The sequence below is a fragment of the Bos mutus genome, chromosome 8, assembly GCF_027580195.1.
Source record: "Bos mutus isolate GX-2022 chromosome 8, NWIPB_WYAK_1.1, whole genome shotgun sequence".
NCBI classification, from domain to species: domain Eukaryota; kingdom Metazoa; phylum Chordata; class Mammalia; order Artiodactyla; family Bovidae; genus Bos; species Bos mutus.
In genome coordinates this window covers 88,061,611-88,079,102 of record NC_091624.1, presented here as the reverse complement: position 1 = coordinate 88,079,102, position 17,492 = coordinate 88,061,611, and the positions used below count along the sequence as shown (strand labels likewise).

Sequence of the window (17,492 nt, the reverse complement as noted above, 5' to 3'; positions counted from 1 at the left end):
CTATCTCAGTTTTTCCCAACATAAGGTAGGCCTTTGCAACATATAGAGTCAAATGCTCTTTTATTTCTGGAACATTTTACTTGGTTATAGTTTAAATATTCACTTCCATGATACAGCATTTTTTCCAGTATTTTTCCTTAACATATACTTGATGTATATTATATGTTACAGTTGTACAATATATTGATTTACAGTTTTAAAGGTTATACTCCATTTATAATTATTACCAAATATTGGCTATTTTCCCTGTATTTTAGAGTATGTATTAATCCTCTGCCCCTATATTGCCCCTCCCCTCTTCAATCTGACCTCTCCCCACTGGTAATCACTAGTTTGTTCTCCATATCTGTGAATCTGCTTGTTTTGTTATATTCACTAGGTTTTTTTTATTTTTCCTTTTTTGTATTTTTTAGATTTCACAAACAAGCAATATCATACAGGATTTGTCTTTCTCTGTCTGATTCATTTCACTTGGAAGGCATAATGCCTTCCCAGACCACCCAGCTGCAAATGACAGAATTTCATTCTTTTTTATGTCTGAGTAGTATCCCATCGTGTGTGTGTTGTGTGTGTGTATTCACATTTTCTTTATCCATTAATCTGTTGATAGACACAAGTTGCTTTTATAACGTGGCAATTGTAAATAACACTGCTAAGAACATCAGGGTGCAGGTGTCTTTTTGAGTTAATGTTTTTGGTTTTATCAGATGTGAATCCAGGAGTAGAATTGCTGGCTCATACGGTAGTTCTGTTTTAAGTTTTGGAGAAACCTCCATGGTGTTTTCCACAGCGGCTGCACCAGTTTACATCCCCACTAACCGTGTGCAAACGTGCCATCATTTTGTTTTCCAGTTACATATATGTTGGACATTTTTTGCCTTCTTTACTCTTGTCATCGTTCTCTCTTTTCTCATTTTCATTCTCTTACTTGTTTCCCAAACTTTTCTCAATATCTTTTATTAAATTTTCATTTAAATCTAGTCTCCCTTGTGCAACTAGTAATTTATTCAGTGTTTCATAATTTTTTTCCTTAAATTTCTTTCCTGAGTTCCAGCAATTCATTATTTTTAGTTTTAAAATTTCTGATTCTAGACATTAAAACATCTCCCTAAATGATCGCTCAAGGATTTTTCATTTACTTTGAGGGTTATTGTTTTTTCTTCCTATGTTTCATGGGACAGAATTTTCAACTGAGAGTCAGTTTTTGTTTTCTTATGTTATCCTTGGAGGATCTTTGCATTAATCTGGATTGCTTTTTAGATTTCATTTCTAGGTATTTTGTGGTCATGTTTTCTAGTTTCAAAAGTGCCCTCCTTAGTATCATGTAGTGAAATTTCTGTAAGGTATGATGCTGATGGTGGTAAGGGTAGGAAGAATGATTACAGTATCTTATTTACCTAATTTCTGTAGAATCTTAATTTTTATTTCTCCTTTCTATTTCTTTCTCTTCACTGTTACATCTCCAAAGGTCACCTTATTTTCTATGTTTATCTGATTTTCCCTTCAAAGGAATGCTTCTCTGAAGTTGCCCTCCCCAACACCTTTTACTTTCAAGTCCCTTTCACGTAGTTGTGAAATACCAAGACACATCTTTTAGCAATTAATGATCATTTTATCTTTTTGAGAGTGATTGTTTTTCTGTCTTTCATCCCAGGTACTCTACTCTCTTCACCCCTTCTCATGGAGTCTCTCAAGCCACCTCATTCTATTCTCTGCATTCAGAAATATGTAGTAAAAGTGGAGCTCCGAGGAAATTTGAAAATTGGTATTATTTATTATGGGTAATTTGAAGTGTGTAGCATTTTCAGATAATGATAAATGTAGATTATGTGAAGTTTTATTTATTCCCTCTTGTTGATCTTATAGTTTTGTATGGAGATTTGATCCCACTGGTAATAATTCTCCTGAATAGAAAATATTTTCAGTTTAACAGTTATTGTGTTTTCTATTTTTCCTAGGTCTTGACCCTAGTTATTTATCAAAATAATGAGGACTTAGTTGATGACCAACAAATGAATTGATCTAAGAAAATTATAATCATGTTTTAAAATCATTTTTATTGTCTTACTGCTTTGGATACAAGTAATAGTGGCTTTAACAGACACCCTAGTCTCAGAACCAATCACTTCTCATGACATCTGCTCTTAACTGGAAAAGCAATTGCAATTTTGATTTTGATGAATCAAAACATTTCCCTCCTTTACCTTGGTCTTGGATCTTTGTGCTATTGACTTTTGGAACTGTTGGTTGATATGCTGCAATGCTGAACAATAGTTCCCTTTAAAAAGAAATACTTTTCTTGTTATGAGTACTAAGAGAATAGTACAAGGGTGCAAGATTTTAACACACAGGTAAACTCTGGACATTGGGGGAGCAGTTAGTAGATAGAAGAGCAAAGGCAGGATTCAATATGAACAGGAAAGGGAAAGAAAACTATATGATGTCACTGTCTAGCAAAAGGAAGTTTCCTTTCTTCTGAATTACTGGATAGAATTCAGCAACATATGTGCCTTGAGTGGAGTACTGATGAGTGAAAGATCTCTTATGGTCTATGGCTTCCAAGAAGACAGTAATAGAGACATCACAAAGAGGAGCCAGTAGAGAAGTGGGATTGGCTCTAGTGGACTAGAGAGATAAGGACTTCACTGAAAAGGAGCTGAAGGGAATTCTCCTGGGTCATTTCATAGATTCATTGTGTGATATGGAGTCTTGGGAAGCTGTGTGGTTAAGAGAGGCTTAACAGAATCAATGCTTTCCAAGGCCTTTTGTGTCTTCTCTGGTGAAGGTTTATGGTGTCAAGGTTTGTGAGATAAATTTGGTTTGCTTAATTAGATCTCTAGGAATACTTAGGGTCTCTGCATTTTGCCCAAGTAATGTTTGACATGGATATCATACAATATTTTCTGTTAATTACATTTCACAACATAACACTGTGGTAAGAGTTCTTGTATTTTATAAAATCTCAGGAGTAATGAAGAGGGAGGATGTACCATGCAGCAATTTTTCATAAGCTAATTACCTTAGGGAATTCGGGAATGTTTGTGCAGATGAGTGCACTATACAGGTAATAAGCTCTTATAAAAGATGAAGTGCTCCAATTACAAAGCAATTATTATAATGCATGACAATTTTAAATTGCTCTTCTTATTTTGTGTTGCATTTAGTTTTTATTTGAAAGTAAAACAAAACAGATAAAAATTTGTTGCCCATTTTTAGTTTCACTGTTTAATTATTCTTAACCCCTTCCAGACAGACAGCTTTTGATTTCAAATAATATTCAGAAATCATTTTTATTTGTTTAAAAATTAAACTGTTGTGAATGTATATTCACCTTTGGAGTTTGAAATTATGTTCATGGCATCTGAGTAAGTTAATAGAAGCTACTTTAATATGCACTATATTTTTGTCTAACTTCTATTTTTGCTTAGTTTTATTTCAGTGCTTGATGAATAAATGTTCATCATTTATTGTGGGATTTCAAAAGTGTTTGTGAAATATTGCTTTCAAACTTTGCAGAAAAAAAGGTAAACGGTCATAGAAACCACGTATTCTTGGCTTTTGGGGGTTTTGTTGTTGTTATCACAATTCCTGTAATAGCATCTGAAACCAAAAAGGAAAGTTCACAAAAATCCAAAGGACAAGAAATAAACACTATCTTTTGTAATTGTGAGATTATCTTATTCTGTAATTTCAGCCAAGGAACAAATATTTTGGAAAGAGCAAGGAGAAAAATAAAATAAAATAGAGGCGAGTATTAGGAGTGTTTGCTCTGTGTGTGTGTGTGTGTGTGTGTGTGTGTGTTCCTTCTGTGTTGTAATGCCTACTGTTGATTCTCTATACAACAGCTAACTGCTACCCTGTTTTTTTCCTGCAGGTAGAGACCACAGCCCACATCAGAAACGGAAAATGCAGATACTTGCTTTCCTACCTTTCTTGATGGAGGTGGTCATTTACCAAGTGGTGACCATTGAATATACAGAGGAGTTTGTTGGGGAATTTCTGTGAAATACGTTTCTCTCTGATAAAGATGGAGAGACATATGGGGAGAAATCCTTTGCTACTCTGGCTTTCTTTGCCCACCTCCATTATGACTCTTTCCTACTTTCTAGGAGGTTGTACAGGGCTTCCCTGGTGGCTCAGATGGGAAAGAATCTGCCTGTAATGCAGGAGACCTGGGTTCAATCCCTGGGTCAGGAAGATCCCCTGGAGAAGGGAGTGGCTACCCACTCCAGAATTCTTGCCTGGAGAATTCCATGAACAGAGGAGCCTGGTGGGCTACAGTCCATGGGGTCTGCAAAGAGTATAGGGATATGATATTTGGAATGGTCACGGTCATATTGCAGTTATGCAGGGAGTCATGGCACTCAGGAGGTGGCAGAGAGAAACCTACCGGTAAGAGTCTGAATCTTTGTTGTTATTGAGTCATCAACCTTGAGACCACTTTACCTCTAGCCTTCTGTTATTCAAATCACTTTGAGTGACACATCCTGTTACATACAGTCAAACACATTTTGATTAAGTAGGGTATCCAATTTTTCACATTAAACAACACTAACTTGGCAAAAAAGTTAACATGATTTTAGCTGCATCATAGGTAACTTTGTTATCTAACAGAACTATAGGATCACAACTCTTTTGTTCTGGGCTGAAGACGTGTGAATTTCTCAACAGTCATCCTAATTCCAGGATCCTGTTCCCAACACCCCTTCTCTGCTGCATTCCTTTCATCCTCAGTGTAAAGTCTTTAATCATTTCTAATTTGTTTTTTACCTACCCTGGATTCTCTACTCCTTTGCCATCTCTTCCACCAACATGAAGTACTCCATGGGAACTGGAGTTCTCTGCCTAAAACCACACAGTGCTGTCTGTATTTAGTATAACTTCCTCACTTACCACTTTCCAATGTGCTCACTTTCTGCGTAGGCATCACATAGTTTGATTTCATCGTTTTAATATGCACACAGAACTGGTTTAGGATCTAAATTTTCAGATAGGTGGGATCGTGTGTGTTTTCCCTCATGTGTTACAGCATTTGGTATATAGAGTAACCATATACACTGGAGCTAATCAAGCACGTGGAATGGAATAGCCACACTTAAAACTCTCCCCTAAAACCTGGAGCGTAGGTTTGCATGGTTTCTGTCTAACAACCTGCAAACGGCTGCTTAATAAACTAGTCTACTGATCACTCTGTGTTTGTTGATTCTTCACTCTTTCCTTTCTGGTCAAAAATATTTATTAAAATGTTTAATATATGCTTACACAAGAAATTTGGAAACTGCAAAGAGGAAAAACCAGAAACCAGCCAACTCCCTACAATCTGAAATGATGTTCAACTTTTTGCGTTTTGCTTTCCAATAATTTTTTTTCTTCATATAGATTCAAGTGGGATTTTGCTTGTTGGTTTGTTTGCAACCATTGGCCAGGCAAAATGAAGGTGGTAGGAGAATCTGAAGGGATGTCTGTTATTAGGAAAGAGTCCCTGAAAATTTCTCCTGAGTCCCTATTCATCACAGACGAGTAAGTATTATAGTATGATTGCTGATTATATCCAAGATATCCTTTAGTTCTCAAAATTTAACAAAATTACGAAGCAATGTTATAATTCATAATTTAAGGATGAGGTGCCTAGGTCAGGGAAATTAAGGCATCTGCCTGAGGTAAAGCAGCTTGCTAAGTCCTAAAGCTGGGAATGAAGCCCGTGTCTGACTTGACTTCCAGGCAGGTGTTCTTTTTTTACCCCGCTACCAAACATCAGAAACAGCAGGCAGTTGTTTGTTGTTTGGTTCCAATTCTTTTATTTTGTAAAGGAGGAGGCGACCAAGCAGAATGCTCTAGAAACGAGTACTCTTGTTCGCTCTTTCTGGGTTCTTGTTAAGCTGTTTCGGCTAGTCTTTGTTCTCTTTTGGCCCCTTTCTACCATATCATCCATGTGTGTTTGTTGAGCCGTGATTCAAACGAGCAGGGCCAAGGATAATACTTGGCACCATACCAATCACTCCAAATGGTGGACACCAACCATTGCTGAGATTCTAAATTCTAAGAGACACATTCCTTGATGAAAGATAGTCTCTGATTTAAGTTTCCCCAACTCAGGTGCCATCTCAAACAGCAAGACCATGCTTGGCATTCCATCTACCTTTTAAAGAGGGTGAATTTTTCAGGGCAGAGCAAAGAGGGGAGATTCTAGAGCCTAAAGCTGACAGAGGACAGCCAAGATCAGTTTCGTTTGGTGTGTGTTTGTTTTCTTAAGCCCGAGCCGTAGTCAAAACTGGACACAGCTGTCCTTTCTCAAGGAGATTTCACTCCCAGACTGAGTGTTTGGATTTCAGCTCATTGTTTAATAGTTCTAGAATTCAAATGGTCACCTTGAGGCAGGAAGGTTAGCACTCCATTAAGATGGATGGGGAAGGTTCACACCTCTCACTTTTATTTTATTTCTTTGCTTTTCTTTCCGTTTGCCTGCAAACTCAGCAAAGCTGAAGCCCATTCACTACACAGGCTGTTTTTATACCCACTGGGCTGAAAAGTTGATTTACAGAAGAACTTGGATTTTCCAGGAAAAGGAAAAATCCACAGAGGGTTTTAAAATCTGCAAAATATGACAGGATTATCAGAGGAATAAGAAATCTTATGCTAGATCCTTTGGTTCTTAAATCAATCCCCAGTGAGGGTTTAAAGCCCATGCACTTCTTAGATGGTTCTTCTGGACCTTCCTATAAATGTTCTTCATATAATATCTGCTAAGAGGGAGAGCTAAAACCCGCAGCATTAATGTGAAGTGCTGGTCAGTGCATTTTTGTTCCGTTAGCTTTTGCAGATGTTGATTGAAAGGCAAAGGAAGGGAGTTAATGTTTGCTGAGAGCCCATTGTGTGAAAGCACCAGAGCACCATTTCTCTGATGGAGAAACATAACATGATTTCCTCTCATACAAGTCAGTCTCTGAGAAGGGTTGTAGTAGAGATTCATGCAATAGAACCATGGAGAAAGGGACAAGTTCATTCTGATTGGAGCAATTTAGAAAAGCTCCTCAAAGGTCAAATTCAAAACCAATTTGGAATCTGGCAGGAAAAGCTTGACTGCGTGGAGGAGTCCATTTAGTAAAGAACTCGAGCTGAAGCAGAGTATGTATTATCGAGAACTGACAGCAGACAGCTCCTCGCAGTTGCCTGCAGTGAACATGGCAGAAACAGCCTAGATGTTTCCCAACTTCTTTCCCTCTTCCTGAATGCACAAGGAGACTACATTCCCGGCCTCCCCTGTGGTCACATGGGTTACGCGATTGTCATCTGACAATGGAATGAAGGTAGGGTGTATGCCATTTCCTCCTAACCAGCTCTCTTTGTTTTATGGCTAGCTGAATGCAGTGGATCCACCATGGAAGCCCTGGAAGACGGTGGTCCCATGAAATGGCAGAAACTGGGTGCTGGCATTATCAGACAGAGGCTGCCCCCAAATACTTGATCAGACTGTCAAGTGAGCAGGAAGTACATTAAGCCCCTGAGCTTTGCTGTTACAGTGTGCATGCATGCTCAGTCGCTCAGTCATGTCCAACTCTTTACAGCCCTATGGACTGTAGCCTGCCAGGCTCCTCTGTCTTGCCTGGAGACCAAAAAGTTTGAAAAATTGTAAAAGATCTTGATGTATAGGAAAGTGGCTTTCCAGAAAGGTTCTAGAAGTTTATTTTCCAAGCAGCAGATAATGAAATGACTTTTAACACTTTCATCTACATTGAACAGTATCACTTAAAATTATCTATACTTTTCATGGTTTTCTCTGCAGTCAAAAAGACTCAAGGATAATAAATTCATGATGTATTTGGTAGCTGATTTTTAGTTGGCAAAGTGACTGGCTCCTTCTGAAATGGGCTTAAATGTTTCATTTTAAGAAGTCATAGGTGTTCTCTAATCATAATGTACAACAAGCTGACTTCATTTAGTACAGGCTGGGCTAAACCATGATAACAAATCACCATCAAATCTCAGTGGCTTAATACAACAGAACTTTACTTCTTGTTCTAAAGGCCAGTAGTTGGTACTTTGCCATTTATAACTGCTTTAAACTTGATAAGGGAATCTGGTAAGTCATGTATTTGCTCTTTCATTTTTCACCTGGGGGGCACCTGTCACTTCCTCCCATAGCTCCTTGGCCAGATTAAGCCATGTGATCACACTGACTACAGAGGTGTGGGAAAGGATGATGTTATTATCTTTGTGCCCAGGTACAAATCAGGGAATAGTTCATGGACAACAATACTGACTATCATACCTAGTTGACCTTAACCTTTGAGGAAGGGGCTGCATCTTTTAATAACTCCTGGAAGTGTCCTTTGGCACTCTCTTCCCTTCTGAGGTTCTCAGACAGGGGTCAACAAGGTTTGGGCCTTGGACCAAATGTGTCATGTTTTTGCACAGTCTGCAAGTTAAAAATTGCTGTTATATTTTTACAGGGTTGGAAAAGAAGCCAAAGAAAAATAATATTGTTTAATACATGAAGATTATGTGAAATTCAAATACATGTCTAAATAAAGTTTTATTGAAACACAACCCTACTTGTTGATGTACTATTTATGACTGTTTTTGTGTTACGGTGGCAAAGTTGAGGAGTTGTAACAGAAACTGTTTACTATCTGGACTTTTACAGAAAAAGTTGGGTAATCTCTGATCTTAGACATGGCACTAAAGAAAACAATGGTCATTTCAAGATGAAAAATATCACCTCTTGGAAAATGATTATTTACTAACTGTTTCAAATTCAGCTCATTGAATTCAAAACCAACAAACAAAAATATTAAATCTCTTCATGGTTGATGTGCATATTTACTGTGTGTGTGGCTGAGCCCTGAATAGAAGCTTGATGAAAATTGAGACCCAACAGCCAAGTTGAACTGGAATTAGAGAGGAAAGCTCTTGGAATTACCAGGAGGTCATCTGAATTAGATACTGTGGTTACAAGTTAGAGAAGATGAGTTTCTCATCAGGATCTTTTACCTCCTGAGGATTTGTTATATAAATCCACTCAATGTTTTAGAATCAACCTGGATACAAATACAAGCCCTCATTGCCTCCCATTAAAATAAATAACTTAAAGATAAAGGAAGAAAAGATTGGCTTCCCAAGTGGAGGAAGAAACCCGAGTTTTGCCATTCACTTTCCCAGTTTGTTGCTGCTGGAAGACTGTGTTTCACTTTTGATGTGATTAAAAAAAAAAAAAAGTTTTGGATTTCCCCTTAGAGGTTCCATAAGCATTTACATAGAATTGGCTTTCTGGGTGATTTACCAGCTGCGCTGTGTGAGGTTTTCAGCGAGTGCACGCTCCATCCATTGTCAACATATTCTTTGTGTTAAAACTGGGATTTCTAAAATAACATGTTGATCCAGTGACAGAATGCCATTTCTCTTCATTTACTTTCCAAGTTGTAATGCACCAGTTAGTGATGTTAGGAATGAGATGGGAGACATATCACATATATATTCCAACTGAGGTCAAGATCTATTCTTTTTAAATGTCAAAAATGACATTCCTAATACCCATGTATATAGATTCCATTTATTTGTGCACTTAAATTAACTCCTTTCTAAATCCAGCTTCCACAGCTGCCAAAGACTTCCTGTGAAAGGCATTTTCTTCTAAACTAGTCATAATTCACATTCGACTCTCACTGGAAAAATGTCTCTCATGGCTTTGCGCCATCATCAAAGGTACAGGCGGATAGTTTTTTTTTAATTTCAAGGGTAAGTTGTACCTGGTTTGGAAACAGATTCCTCTAATAGCTCTTTGTACCTTTCCTCTCCTGAGATAGTTCTATTTTGCCTTCTCTTTCTTTTTGTGCTTGGCCGGTTTCCTTTAAAAACCTTTCCAACAAAGTTGTGTTGGTTTCTGCCATACAACAGTGCAAACAGTTGAAAGTATATATCCCCTCCATCTGGAGCCTCCCTCCCGCCCCTGCCATGCTACCCCTCTAGGTAGTCACAGAGTGCTGGGCTAAGCTCCCTACCTTATACAGCAGCGTCCTGCTAGCTATTTATTTTATACAATGGTAGTGAATATATGGAAATGCTGCTTTCAGAAGTTCATCCCACCCTCTCCTTTGCCCCTGGTTAACTGCACTCTTTTGTGATGCTATCCGCTCAAGACTGATAAAATAGGTCCTGAACACAGGCTGTCCTCCAAAACTGGTAGGTGAAGTTTTCCATTAGAAAGAAATCATAAGCTCTGATTAAGGGCTTGAATCTTGGAGTTGTATTCTGTTTGATCACCTATTTACTGCACATCTATATTGGACACTTGCCAAACTCAGAATTAGCTCCTTTCTCCAGCTTTGGCCCAGTTTTTATTTCTTCTAAAACAAGATATAAAGCAGAAATCTCCAGGCATCAAGAGATCTAGAAACCAGTCAAGTTGATGTGATGTGGCCCATTTATTTTTGTGTCAAAGCTTTATTGCACAAAATAGACTGCCATGTAGTTTTCAATGCTCTGGGAAAATTTTTACCTTTTTCATAAGTATAGTAGATCTGAGTATCTCAGCTTTGGAGGTGGGAGTATTCAGAGAACTGGACAGCCAATTCAAAGGAGAGAGGTGTCCTGGATCTTTTTATAACGTTTTTGGGGGCAGAACTGATTGGCAGCAAAGGTATTTAACCTTAAGTCTGAACTTCATTTGAGATGGGTTCATGGTTGGGTCTCCCTCTGTTCTTTACAGCAAGGTAAACAGCAAGTCAGGGCAACTTTTAGGAAAGATTTATCCTTGAAACTTGGAAAACATTACATATTCCACATGATATAATAAAATAAAATAAGAATCCTTCTGAATAAAGTACTCTAGATCTTGAATTGCCTTATAGAATAATATCTAACAACTTGTTTAAAAATCTCTATGTTTTTCTCAAGAAAAAAAATGTTAAACTTAAAATGAGTATTAACATGAATCTGACCAACTTGGCCAAATTGTTTCTAAAACAACTTTAAAAATGATTGCTTGGTGGTGGTGTCAATGAACCAAGTTCAAAAAGAAAATAAGCATCATGTTGGTTGAGTTTAGAAAGTTTTCTTCCCCCTCATTGAATAATTCACTTTTTATCTAGTTCCAAGGGACAGTATCATGTTAATCTAACAAATAAAGATTTAATGTCTGTTTCACACCTTTTCTACCTTGGCCACCCAAGAAAGGTTGAGATAAAATGCCAATTTTACCTTTATAAAAATAATATACAACAATATCTATTTATGAAAATATTTTTTTAATTATTAAAAGACCTTATTCTGTGGTTAGCCACCATAGCTCAAAAAGAAAAGCCAGAGATGGGAGGGAGGGAGCTAGGTCTCTGACTGGTTTGTCCCAAACTCTTCCTCCCCACACAAGTCTCCAGCCTTGTCAAACCTTCACATTTCCACAGAAGTTCCCACCCTTCAGTGAGACTTTTCTACCTTCTATCTTACAAATACAGTTTGTGTTTCTCAATGACAAAGTGATGGGAATGGAAGCGTCTTTCAAGTGGAAAGAATAGTAGAAGTGGAGACCTGGAAATGGGAATAAAAAAGTGTGTAGTGTAGTGAGAAATTGGACCACTAAATTATGATGGACTCAGGTTTTAAATGCCAGCTCTTAGGGGATTGCACTTTATTTTATAAACAATAGGATGCTCTTTAAGAGTGCTTTTGAGGAGAGTGAGACTGAAGACAGTAGAGTCAACTGCAGGCAGTACTGATGTCATGGATGACAGCCTGAACCAGTAAGATCTCAATGCAAAGATGCTGAGAAACTGACTTAGCAGTCAGTGGCCCCTCTGCCACTGTCCTCTAGCTATAGGACTGACAAACTCAAACCACTGTGGCTCTTGCCTTCTAGAAGCTTGTGATCATCTATCCAAGCATGTAACTGAAGATATAGCATGGGGGCAAGTTGTTGGCACCATTAATGACAAGATGGCTTTCAAATGGCCCACAGGACAGTAATTCTGTACATTCAAGGAGTTCATGGGCATGCTGGGAGGATCCGTGTCTCAAGGGAGGAGTTACACAAACCCAAAAGACAGACTTGGCAGAGAATGTCATTTAGTGAGAATAGAATCTGAATAAGTTATAGGAATTAGGTGCTATTAAATTTACCTAATAATCATTAGAATTAAAATGACCACCTAAGAGAGCTGGAAGCACTGCTCTCTCAGAGATCCTTTCCCAATGAGATCAGACACCAGAAGTTAGAGACTCAGGCTTCCTTTTTTCCCAACAGCATGTGGATGGGCCCTGCTGACATTTGTCTTCCAGACCCTCTGTGCTTATGTTGCTGATGATCTCTTCCCCTTCCATCTCAAATTCCTTCTTATGAGACATGAATAACTAAAGACAAGTCCCAGTTGTCAGCATCACTATTTCTAGGAAGATATTAATATCTTTCATCAGTAACTAAAATCAGTGAAAAAATACATTTTTTGTTGTTCAGTTGCTAAGTCATGTCCAACTCTTTGTGACTCCATGGACTGTAGCACACCAGGCTCTTCTGCCCTCCACTGTCTCCCTGAGTTTGCTCAGATTCAGGTCCATTGAGTTGGTGATGCTATCTAACCATCTCATCCTCCCTGGTGGCTCAGTGGTAAGGAATCTGCCTGCCAATGCACGAGACATGAGTTCAATCTTTGGGTCAAGAAGATCCCTTGGGGAAGAAAATGGCAACCCACTCCAATAATCTTGCCTGAAGAATCCTATGGACAGAGGAGCCTGGTGGGCTACAGTCCATGGGGTTTCAAAAAAGTCAGACACGACTTAGCAACTAAACAAAAAACATGAAAAAATACACATAATGATGTTAATTGCAGCCTTGTTTGTCAAACCAAAAGTTGGCAATGAGTTTTGTGTTCATCCAGCTGGGGAATTAGTTAAATAAAAGATGGTATATTTATTTAAAGGTATATACTATGCAACTATTAGAAAGAATGTATAGAACAATATGTACTTCATCAGATATACATATAATATAATAGAATTATAAAAACAAGTTGCATATCAATAGGTATAGTAGATTCCATCTTTGTGGAAAAGAAGTACATATGTGGCGGTTTGTGTAATATATGTATATAAAGGTTCATTTAGTCAAGGCTATGGTTTTTCCTGTGGTCATGTATGGATGTGAGAGTTGGACTGTGAAGAAGGCTGAGCACCAAAGAATTGATGCTTTTGAACTGTGGTGTTGGAGAAGACTCTTGAGAGTCCCTTGGACTGCAGGGAGATCCAACCAGTCCATTCTGAAGGAGATCAGCCCTGGGATTTCTTTGGAAGGAATGATGCTAAAGCTGAAACTCCAGTACTTTGGCCACCTCACACGAAGACTTGACTCACTGGAAAAGACTCTGATGCTGGGAGGGACTGGGGGCAGGAGGAGAAGGGGACGACAGAGGATGAGATGGCTGGATGGCATCACTGACTCAATGGACATGAGTCTGAGTGAACTCCGGGAGTTGGTGATGGACAGGGAGGCCTGGCGTGCTGCGACTGATGGGGTCGCAAAGAGTCGGATATGACTGAGTGACTGATCTGATCTGATAGATCAGATTTAAGCACCAGAACAAAATCTAGGAAAGTAATGCCTTTAAATACTAATGCGATTAATCCTGGGGGAGGGGTGGGATTGTTTGTTAGAGATAGTCTGAGACTGTCACTTCTTCCTTTATATGCACATATATGCATGTGGGCACACAGACATACATAAGCACACACACATATAATTGAATTATGGGTGAAATTCACTTTTTTTTTTTTTTTTTTAAAGAATCTCTTTCTTTCCTTCTCTTACCCAACAGTCCCTGACAACCTCACAATTTTAAGGAAATCACTATGTTCCAGGATAAATTACTATTCACTGTAGAAACTGATGAAAACTATAAAAGAAGTATAAATTGAGTCTTTGGGCTTGTAGGAAACTGAGAGATTGCTTCCAACTATACAAAGCTGGGAGCCAAGAGACAGTGCAGAGATGAAGAAATTTTATATTCCCCATAACTACAGAGACCCTAAGCCATGCTTTTGCAGAACAAGCAGCCCACTTTTAAACAGTCTTTAACATGGCTCTCCTAAGACATCAAAATGCCTATAAATTCCAGTACTTTAGGCACCCACACTTCATTGTCTGGACTGCCTCTTGAGTTGGAACCTCCCAGAGTTATTTCATGCAAGACTCTGAATTCCAATTTTTGGTTCCCAAAATATGTTCACTTTTCCCATAGATCAGGTCCAGCACTTTGAATGTAACAGTTCCTTGATAAATAGTTGCTGCTTCATGGATTATCAGTCACATTGAAGAAAAATACTACTACTTGATGATGATCTTTGAATTCAACAGTCTATTATCTTTCCTCTTTAGTGGGACATGATGATTGCTTGCAGCCTCTTCGAGCCCTCTGATCAAAGCCACCAGAATGAAATATAAAGTGCCACTGAAGGTTCTTTTTCTTACACATTAGCAAGGAGCATGAAGAAAATGTTTCATGAGTGAATGCAGACTACAAGACTACATGAAGCAAAACCCTTCCTGAGGATGAACAGAGAGTTAAACCCAAGTGCGTGTGATGGAATGACCCCAGTTGCAAACCTTGCACACCGTTACAAACAAATGGGACCAGGAATGTGGTCTTCTTGCACTTGCCGGGAGTTGCCTGCACCCACTGCCTCCCACTATCCATCTCCTCCTTCCCTGGTTTGTGTGTGTTTTTGTTAAACAGTGGATCTTGCTATGCTTTTCAGAAAACTAACAAGAAGCAAGCTGAAAATTAAAAATGGGTGCCAAGAGGCTTTACAGGAGTCTAAATAAACAGCCCGACAGGAAAGACGTGTGGCAGGCTGAGGTTTCAGGCTAGTGGTCCAAGCGAGTTAACAGACGTCTGTATAACAGAAGGGCTGTGTTTGTTTTCCCTGTCCCTGCTCTAGCAAATTTATTGGGTTATCTGTCTTCTTTTGACACTTGGGTGTTTAAGGTTTCTGTTCTAGGTGTCTGAAGACAGAAAAAAATTATTGTACAGTTTACATTCCTGGCGGAGGCTTTGACACGTGCTAGCTGAAAAGGTCCTATCTGCCAATAATTTTGCAGAAAAAGCCTTGTAGAACTGGATTTTCAGAGAAGGTCCAAGAATCTTCAGTGAAAAGCATCAAGAACAAAAGTTTTCTTATTTTATTTTCTGATCATGTCATTCTAACATCTAGTGAAATGCTGCCACCAAGCCACTTTTTTTTTCATTGTACTCTTTCAACTTAGCAGGTAACATATAAAGAATATCAGTGTCTTGTAGGCAGAGAGGTTTTTCCATCAGTAGGGCTTGCACTCGATGTAGATCCACAAGATACAGTTTGATTTGCTTCTGAGGTCAGGAATGCATGGAAGTGTTGAGTGAACACTAGGTGTTGTGATAATGCACTATCAAAATATTACAGTCATATGTGTAGAAATATTGACTTGTTGATGACTGATGTACTCAGCCACCCACAAGCAATGTTGATACATTTCTTCTTTTCAGAATACACATTTTGAAAGCATTTTACTTGTAAATGTCTTGTTCCGGACTGTAGCCTGCCAGTCTCCTCTGTCCATGGATTTCCCAGGCAAGAATACTGGAGTGGGTTGCAATTCCCTTCTCCAGGGGATCTTCCTGACCAAGGAATCAAACCTGGGTCTCCCACATTGCAGGCAGATTCTTTACCATCTAAGCCACTAGGGAAGCCCCCATACATATTGAGGCTGCCAAAACTAATGAAGGGGTTGGTAGGGAATTTAAATAGTTCTCTTATATAAACCTATTTTCATTCATTCACTCATTCATTCAAGTAGCATTCAATGAATATTCAAGAATGTACTTGTTAGGAAGTGGGAAACACATATGGGAGAAAAGAGTAAAACACAGTTAATGGCTCTAATGGAAGCTTATAGTTTCTTGTTTCATCATCTTCTGCAGCAGATAACCTACTTGGCATAGTCGAGTCAAATTTTTGTTATACCAGATAATCAGCATGAAGACAAGGAGAAAAAAATGGCTTGCAGTTGATTTTTCCCTAGAGTAAATAGCTTTGCAGGAGTTGAGGCAATTTGAGCACATTATTGGATTTTTTCCCTTTGTTTTGTCTTCCTTCATTTTGGTTCTTCATGGTAGGACTGGATTTGGCACCTGGTACCTACAGTTCCTGCTCCTCCCACTACTCTTGGCAAAGATAATCACCCAGGCCAAATGGTTTTCTTTTCTTGGGTGGCCTTCCTTTTCATCACCTGCATTGGCACGTTACTGTTGTTTGCCTCACTATTGGTAAAGGCTTCCGTTTTGTGCAAAGAGTAAAGATTTTTAGAACCAGCATTTCTGAATTTGAATAAAGTGTCACTTAATTGGTGGGTGACACTGAGCCTTGGTTTATTGTTGGTAAAATTGTGTATAATCATGTCTGTTTCATAAACTTGTAAATTATACATACCATTGTGTACTTGAACAGAATCAGCTTGACTTCTGGCTCTAGGAGGTAATTTTAAAAAGTCTGTTCATCCTCCCTTTGAGTCATATAGGATATTGAGAAATGAGCCATTTGGGAGAGTTAAAGAAAATATTTGTGTCATAGAGACTCTATAGTTCATTGCCTTCCTATTCATTTCAGACAAATGTGGTATAAAACTTTTTTTAAATAAGAAAAAGTCATGCTTATACTAGGAAGCAACCTAGAAATCCAGTTGATATTGGTCACACACTATATCTAAGTCCTAGAACAGTCTTGGAAAGGGTTGCAAATATAGAGCCCCAGATACTTATTTTAGTAGCTTAAAAACAACTTGAAATAAGACTTGTTCACTAAAAAGTCAAATAGTAATAAAAATATTTTATAGATTTTACTGTGCAATAGGTAAGGACTTATTGAATAAGTTTTCTTTCCTGAAGAGCTCCTCATATTGTTGTTAAATTGCTAAGTGGTGTCCAACTCTTTTGAGACCCCATGGACTGCCAGGCTCCTCTCTCCATGGGATTTCCCAGGCAAGAATACTAGAGTGGGTTGCCATTTCTTCTCCAGGGGATCTTCCCAACCCAGGGATCTAACCTGAGTCTGCTGCATTGCAGGCAGATTCTTTAGCACTGAGCCACCTGGGGAGCCCCAGAGCTCCTCATAGAGCCATTAGTGTCACAATACACATGAAGAATCTCTAAAGAGGGAATAGTAAGCGAAGTTTTCTGAACTTTGTTTCATCAGGAAACTCTATTTTAATTTTGTCTTTATGGAAATATCAGGTGTAGGAAGATACAGTGGGGTCATGGAGAGTGAATGCTAAAGTGAAGACTCAGAATTTTACTCTTTAAAGACACTGAAATTTCTAGAAAGGAAAGTGTCATGATTCAAGGATGCAAGTAATGTTTTTGGAAAGGTGGGTCACTGGTGATAAACTAGGTTATTGAAAAGAATCAAGAGAAACGGCATTTTCAAGTAGGATAGAATCTAGTAGAATCTATAACCTAGATTATAGTTAATTGAGA

At 38.5% G+C, this 17,492-nt stretch overlaps 1 long non-coding RNA gene across 2 annotated transcripts in view; it reads left to right on the top strand.

The window, feature by feature from the left end:
- The window catches only part of LOC138988991 (uncharacterized), a 118,803-nt gene extending 110,334 nt beyond the window's left edge, over nucleotides 1-8,469 (top strand). For both annotated transcript variants that reach the window (XR_011465246.1, XR_011465247.1), the window contains one exon: nucleotides 3,875-8,469. This is a non-coding gene — a long non-coding RNA (uncharacterized lncRNA). The remainder of the gene's footprint in view (nucleotides 1-3,874) is intronic.
- The last annotated feature ends 9,023 nt before the right edge of the window (nucleotides 8,470-17,492 follow it).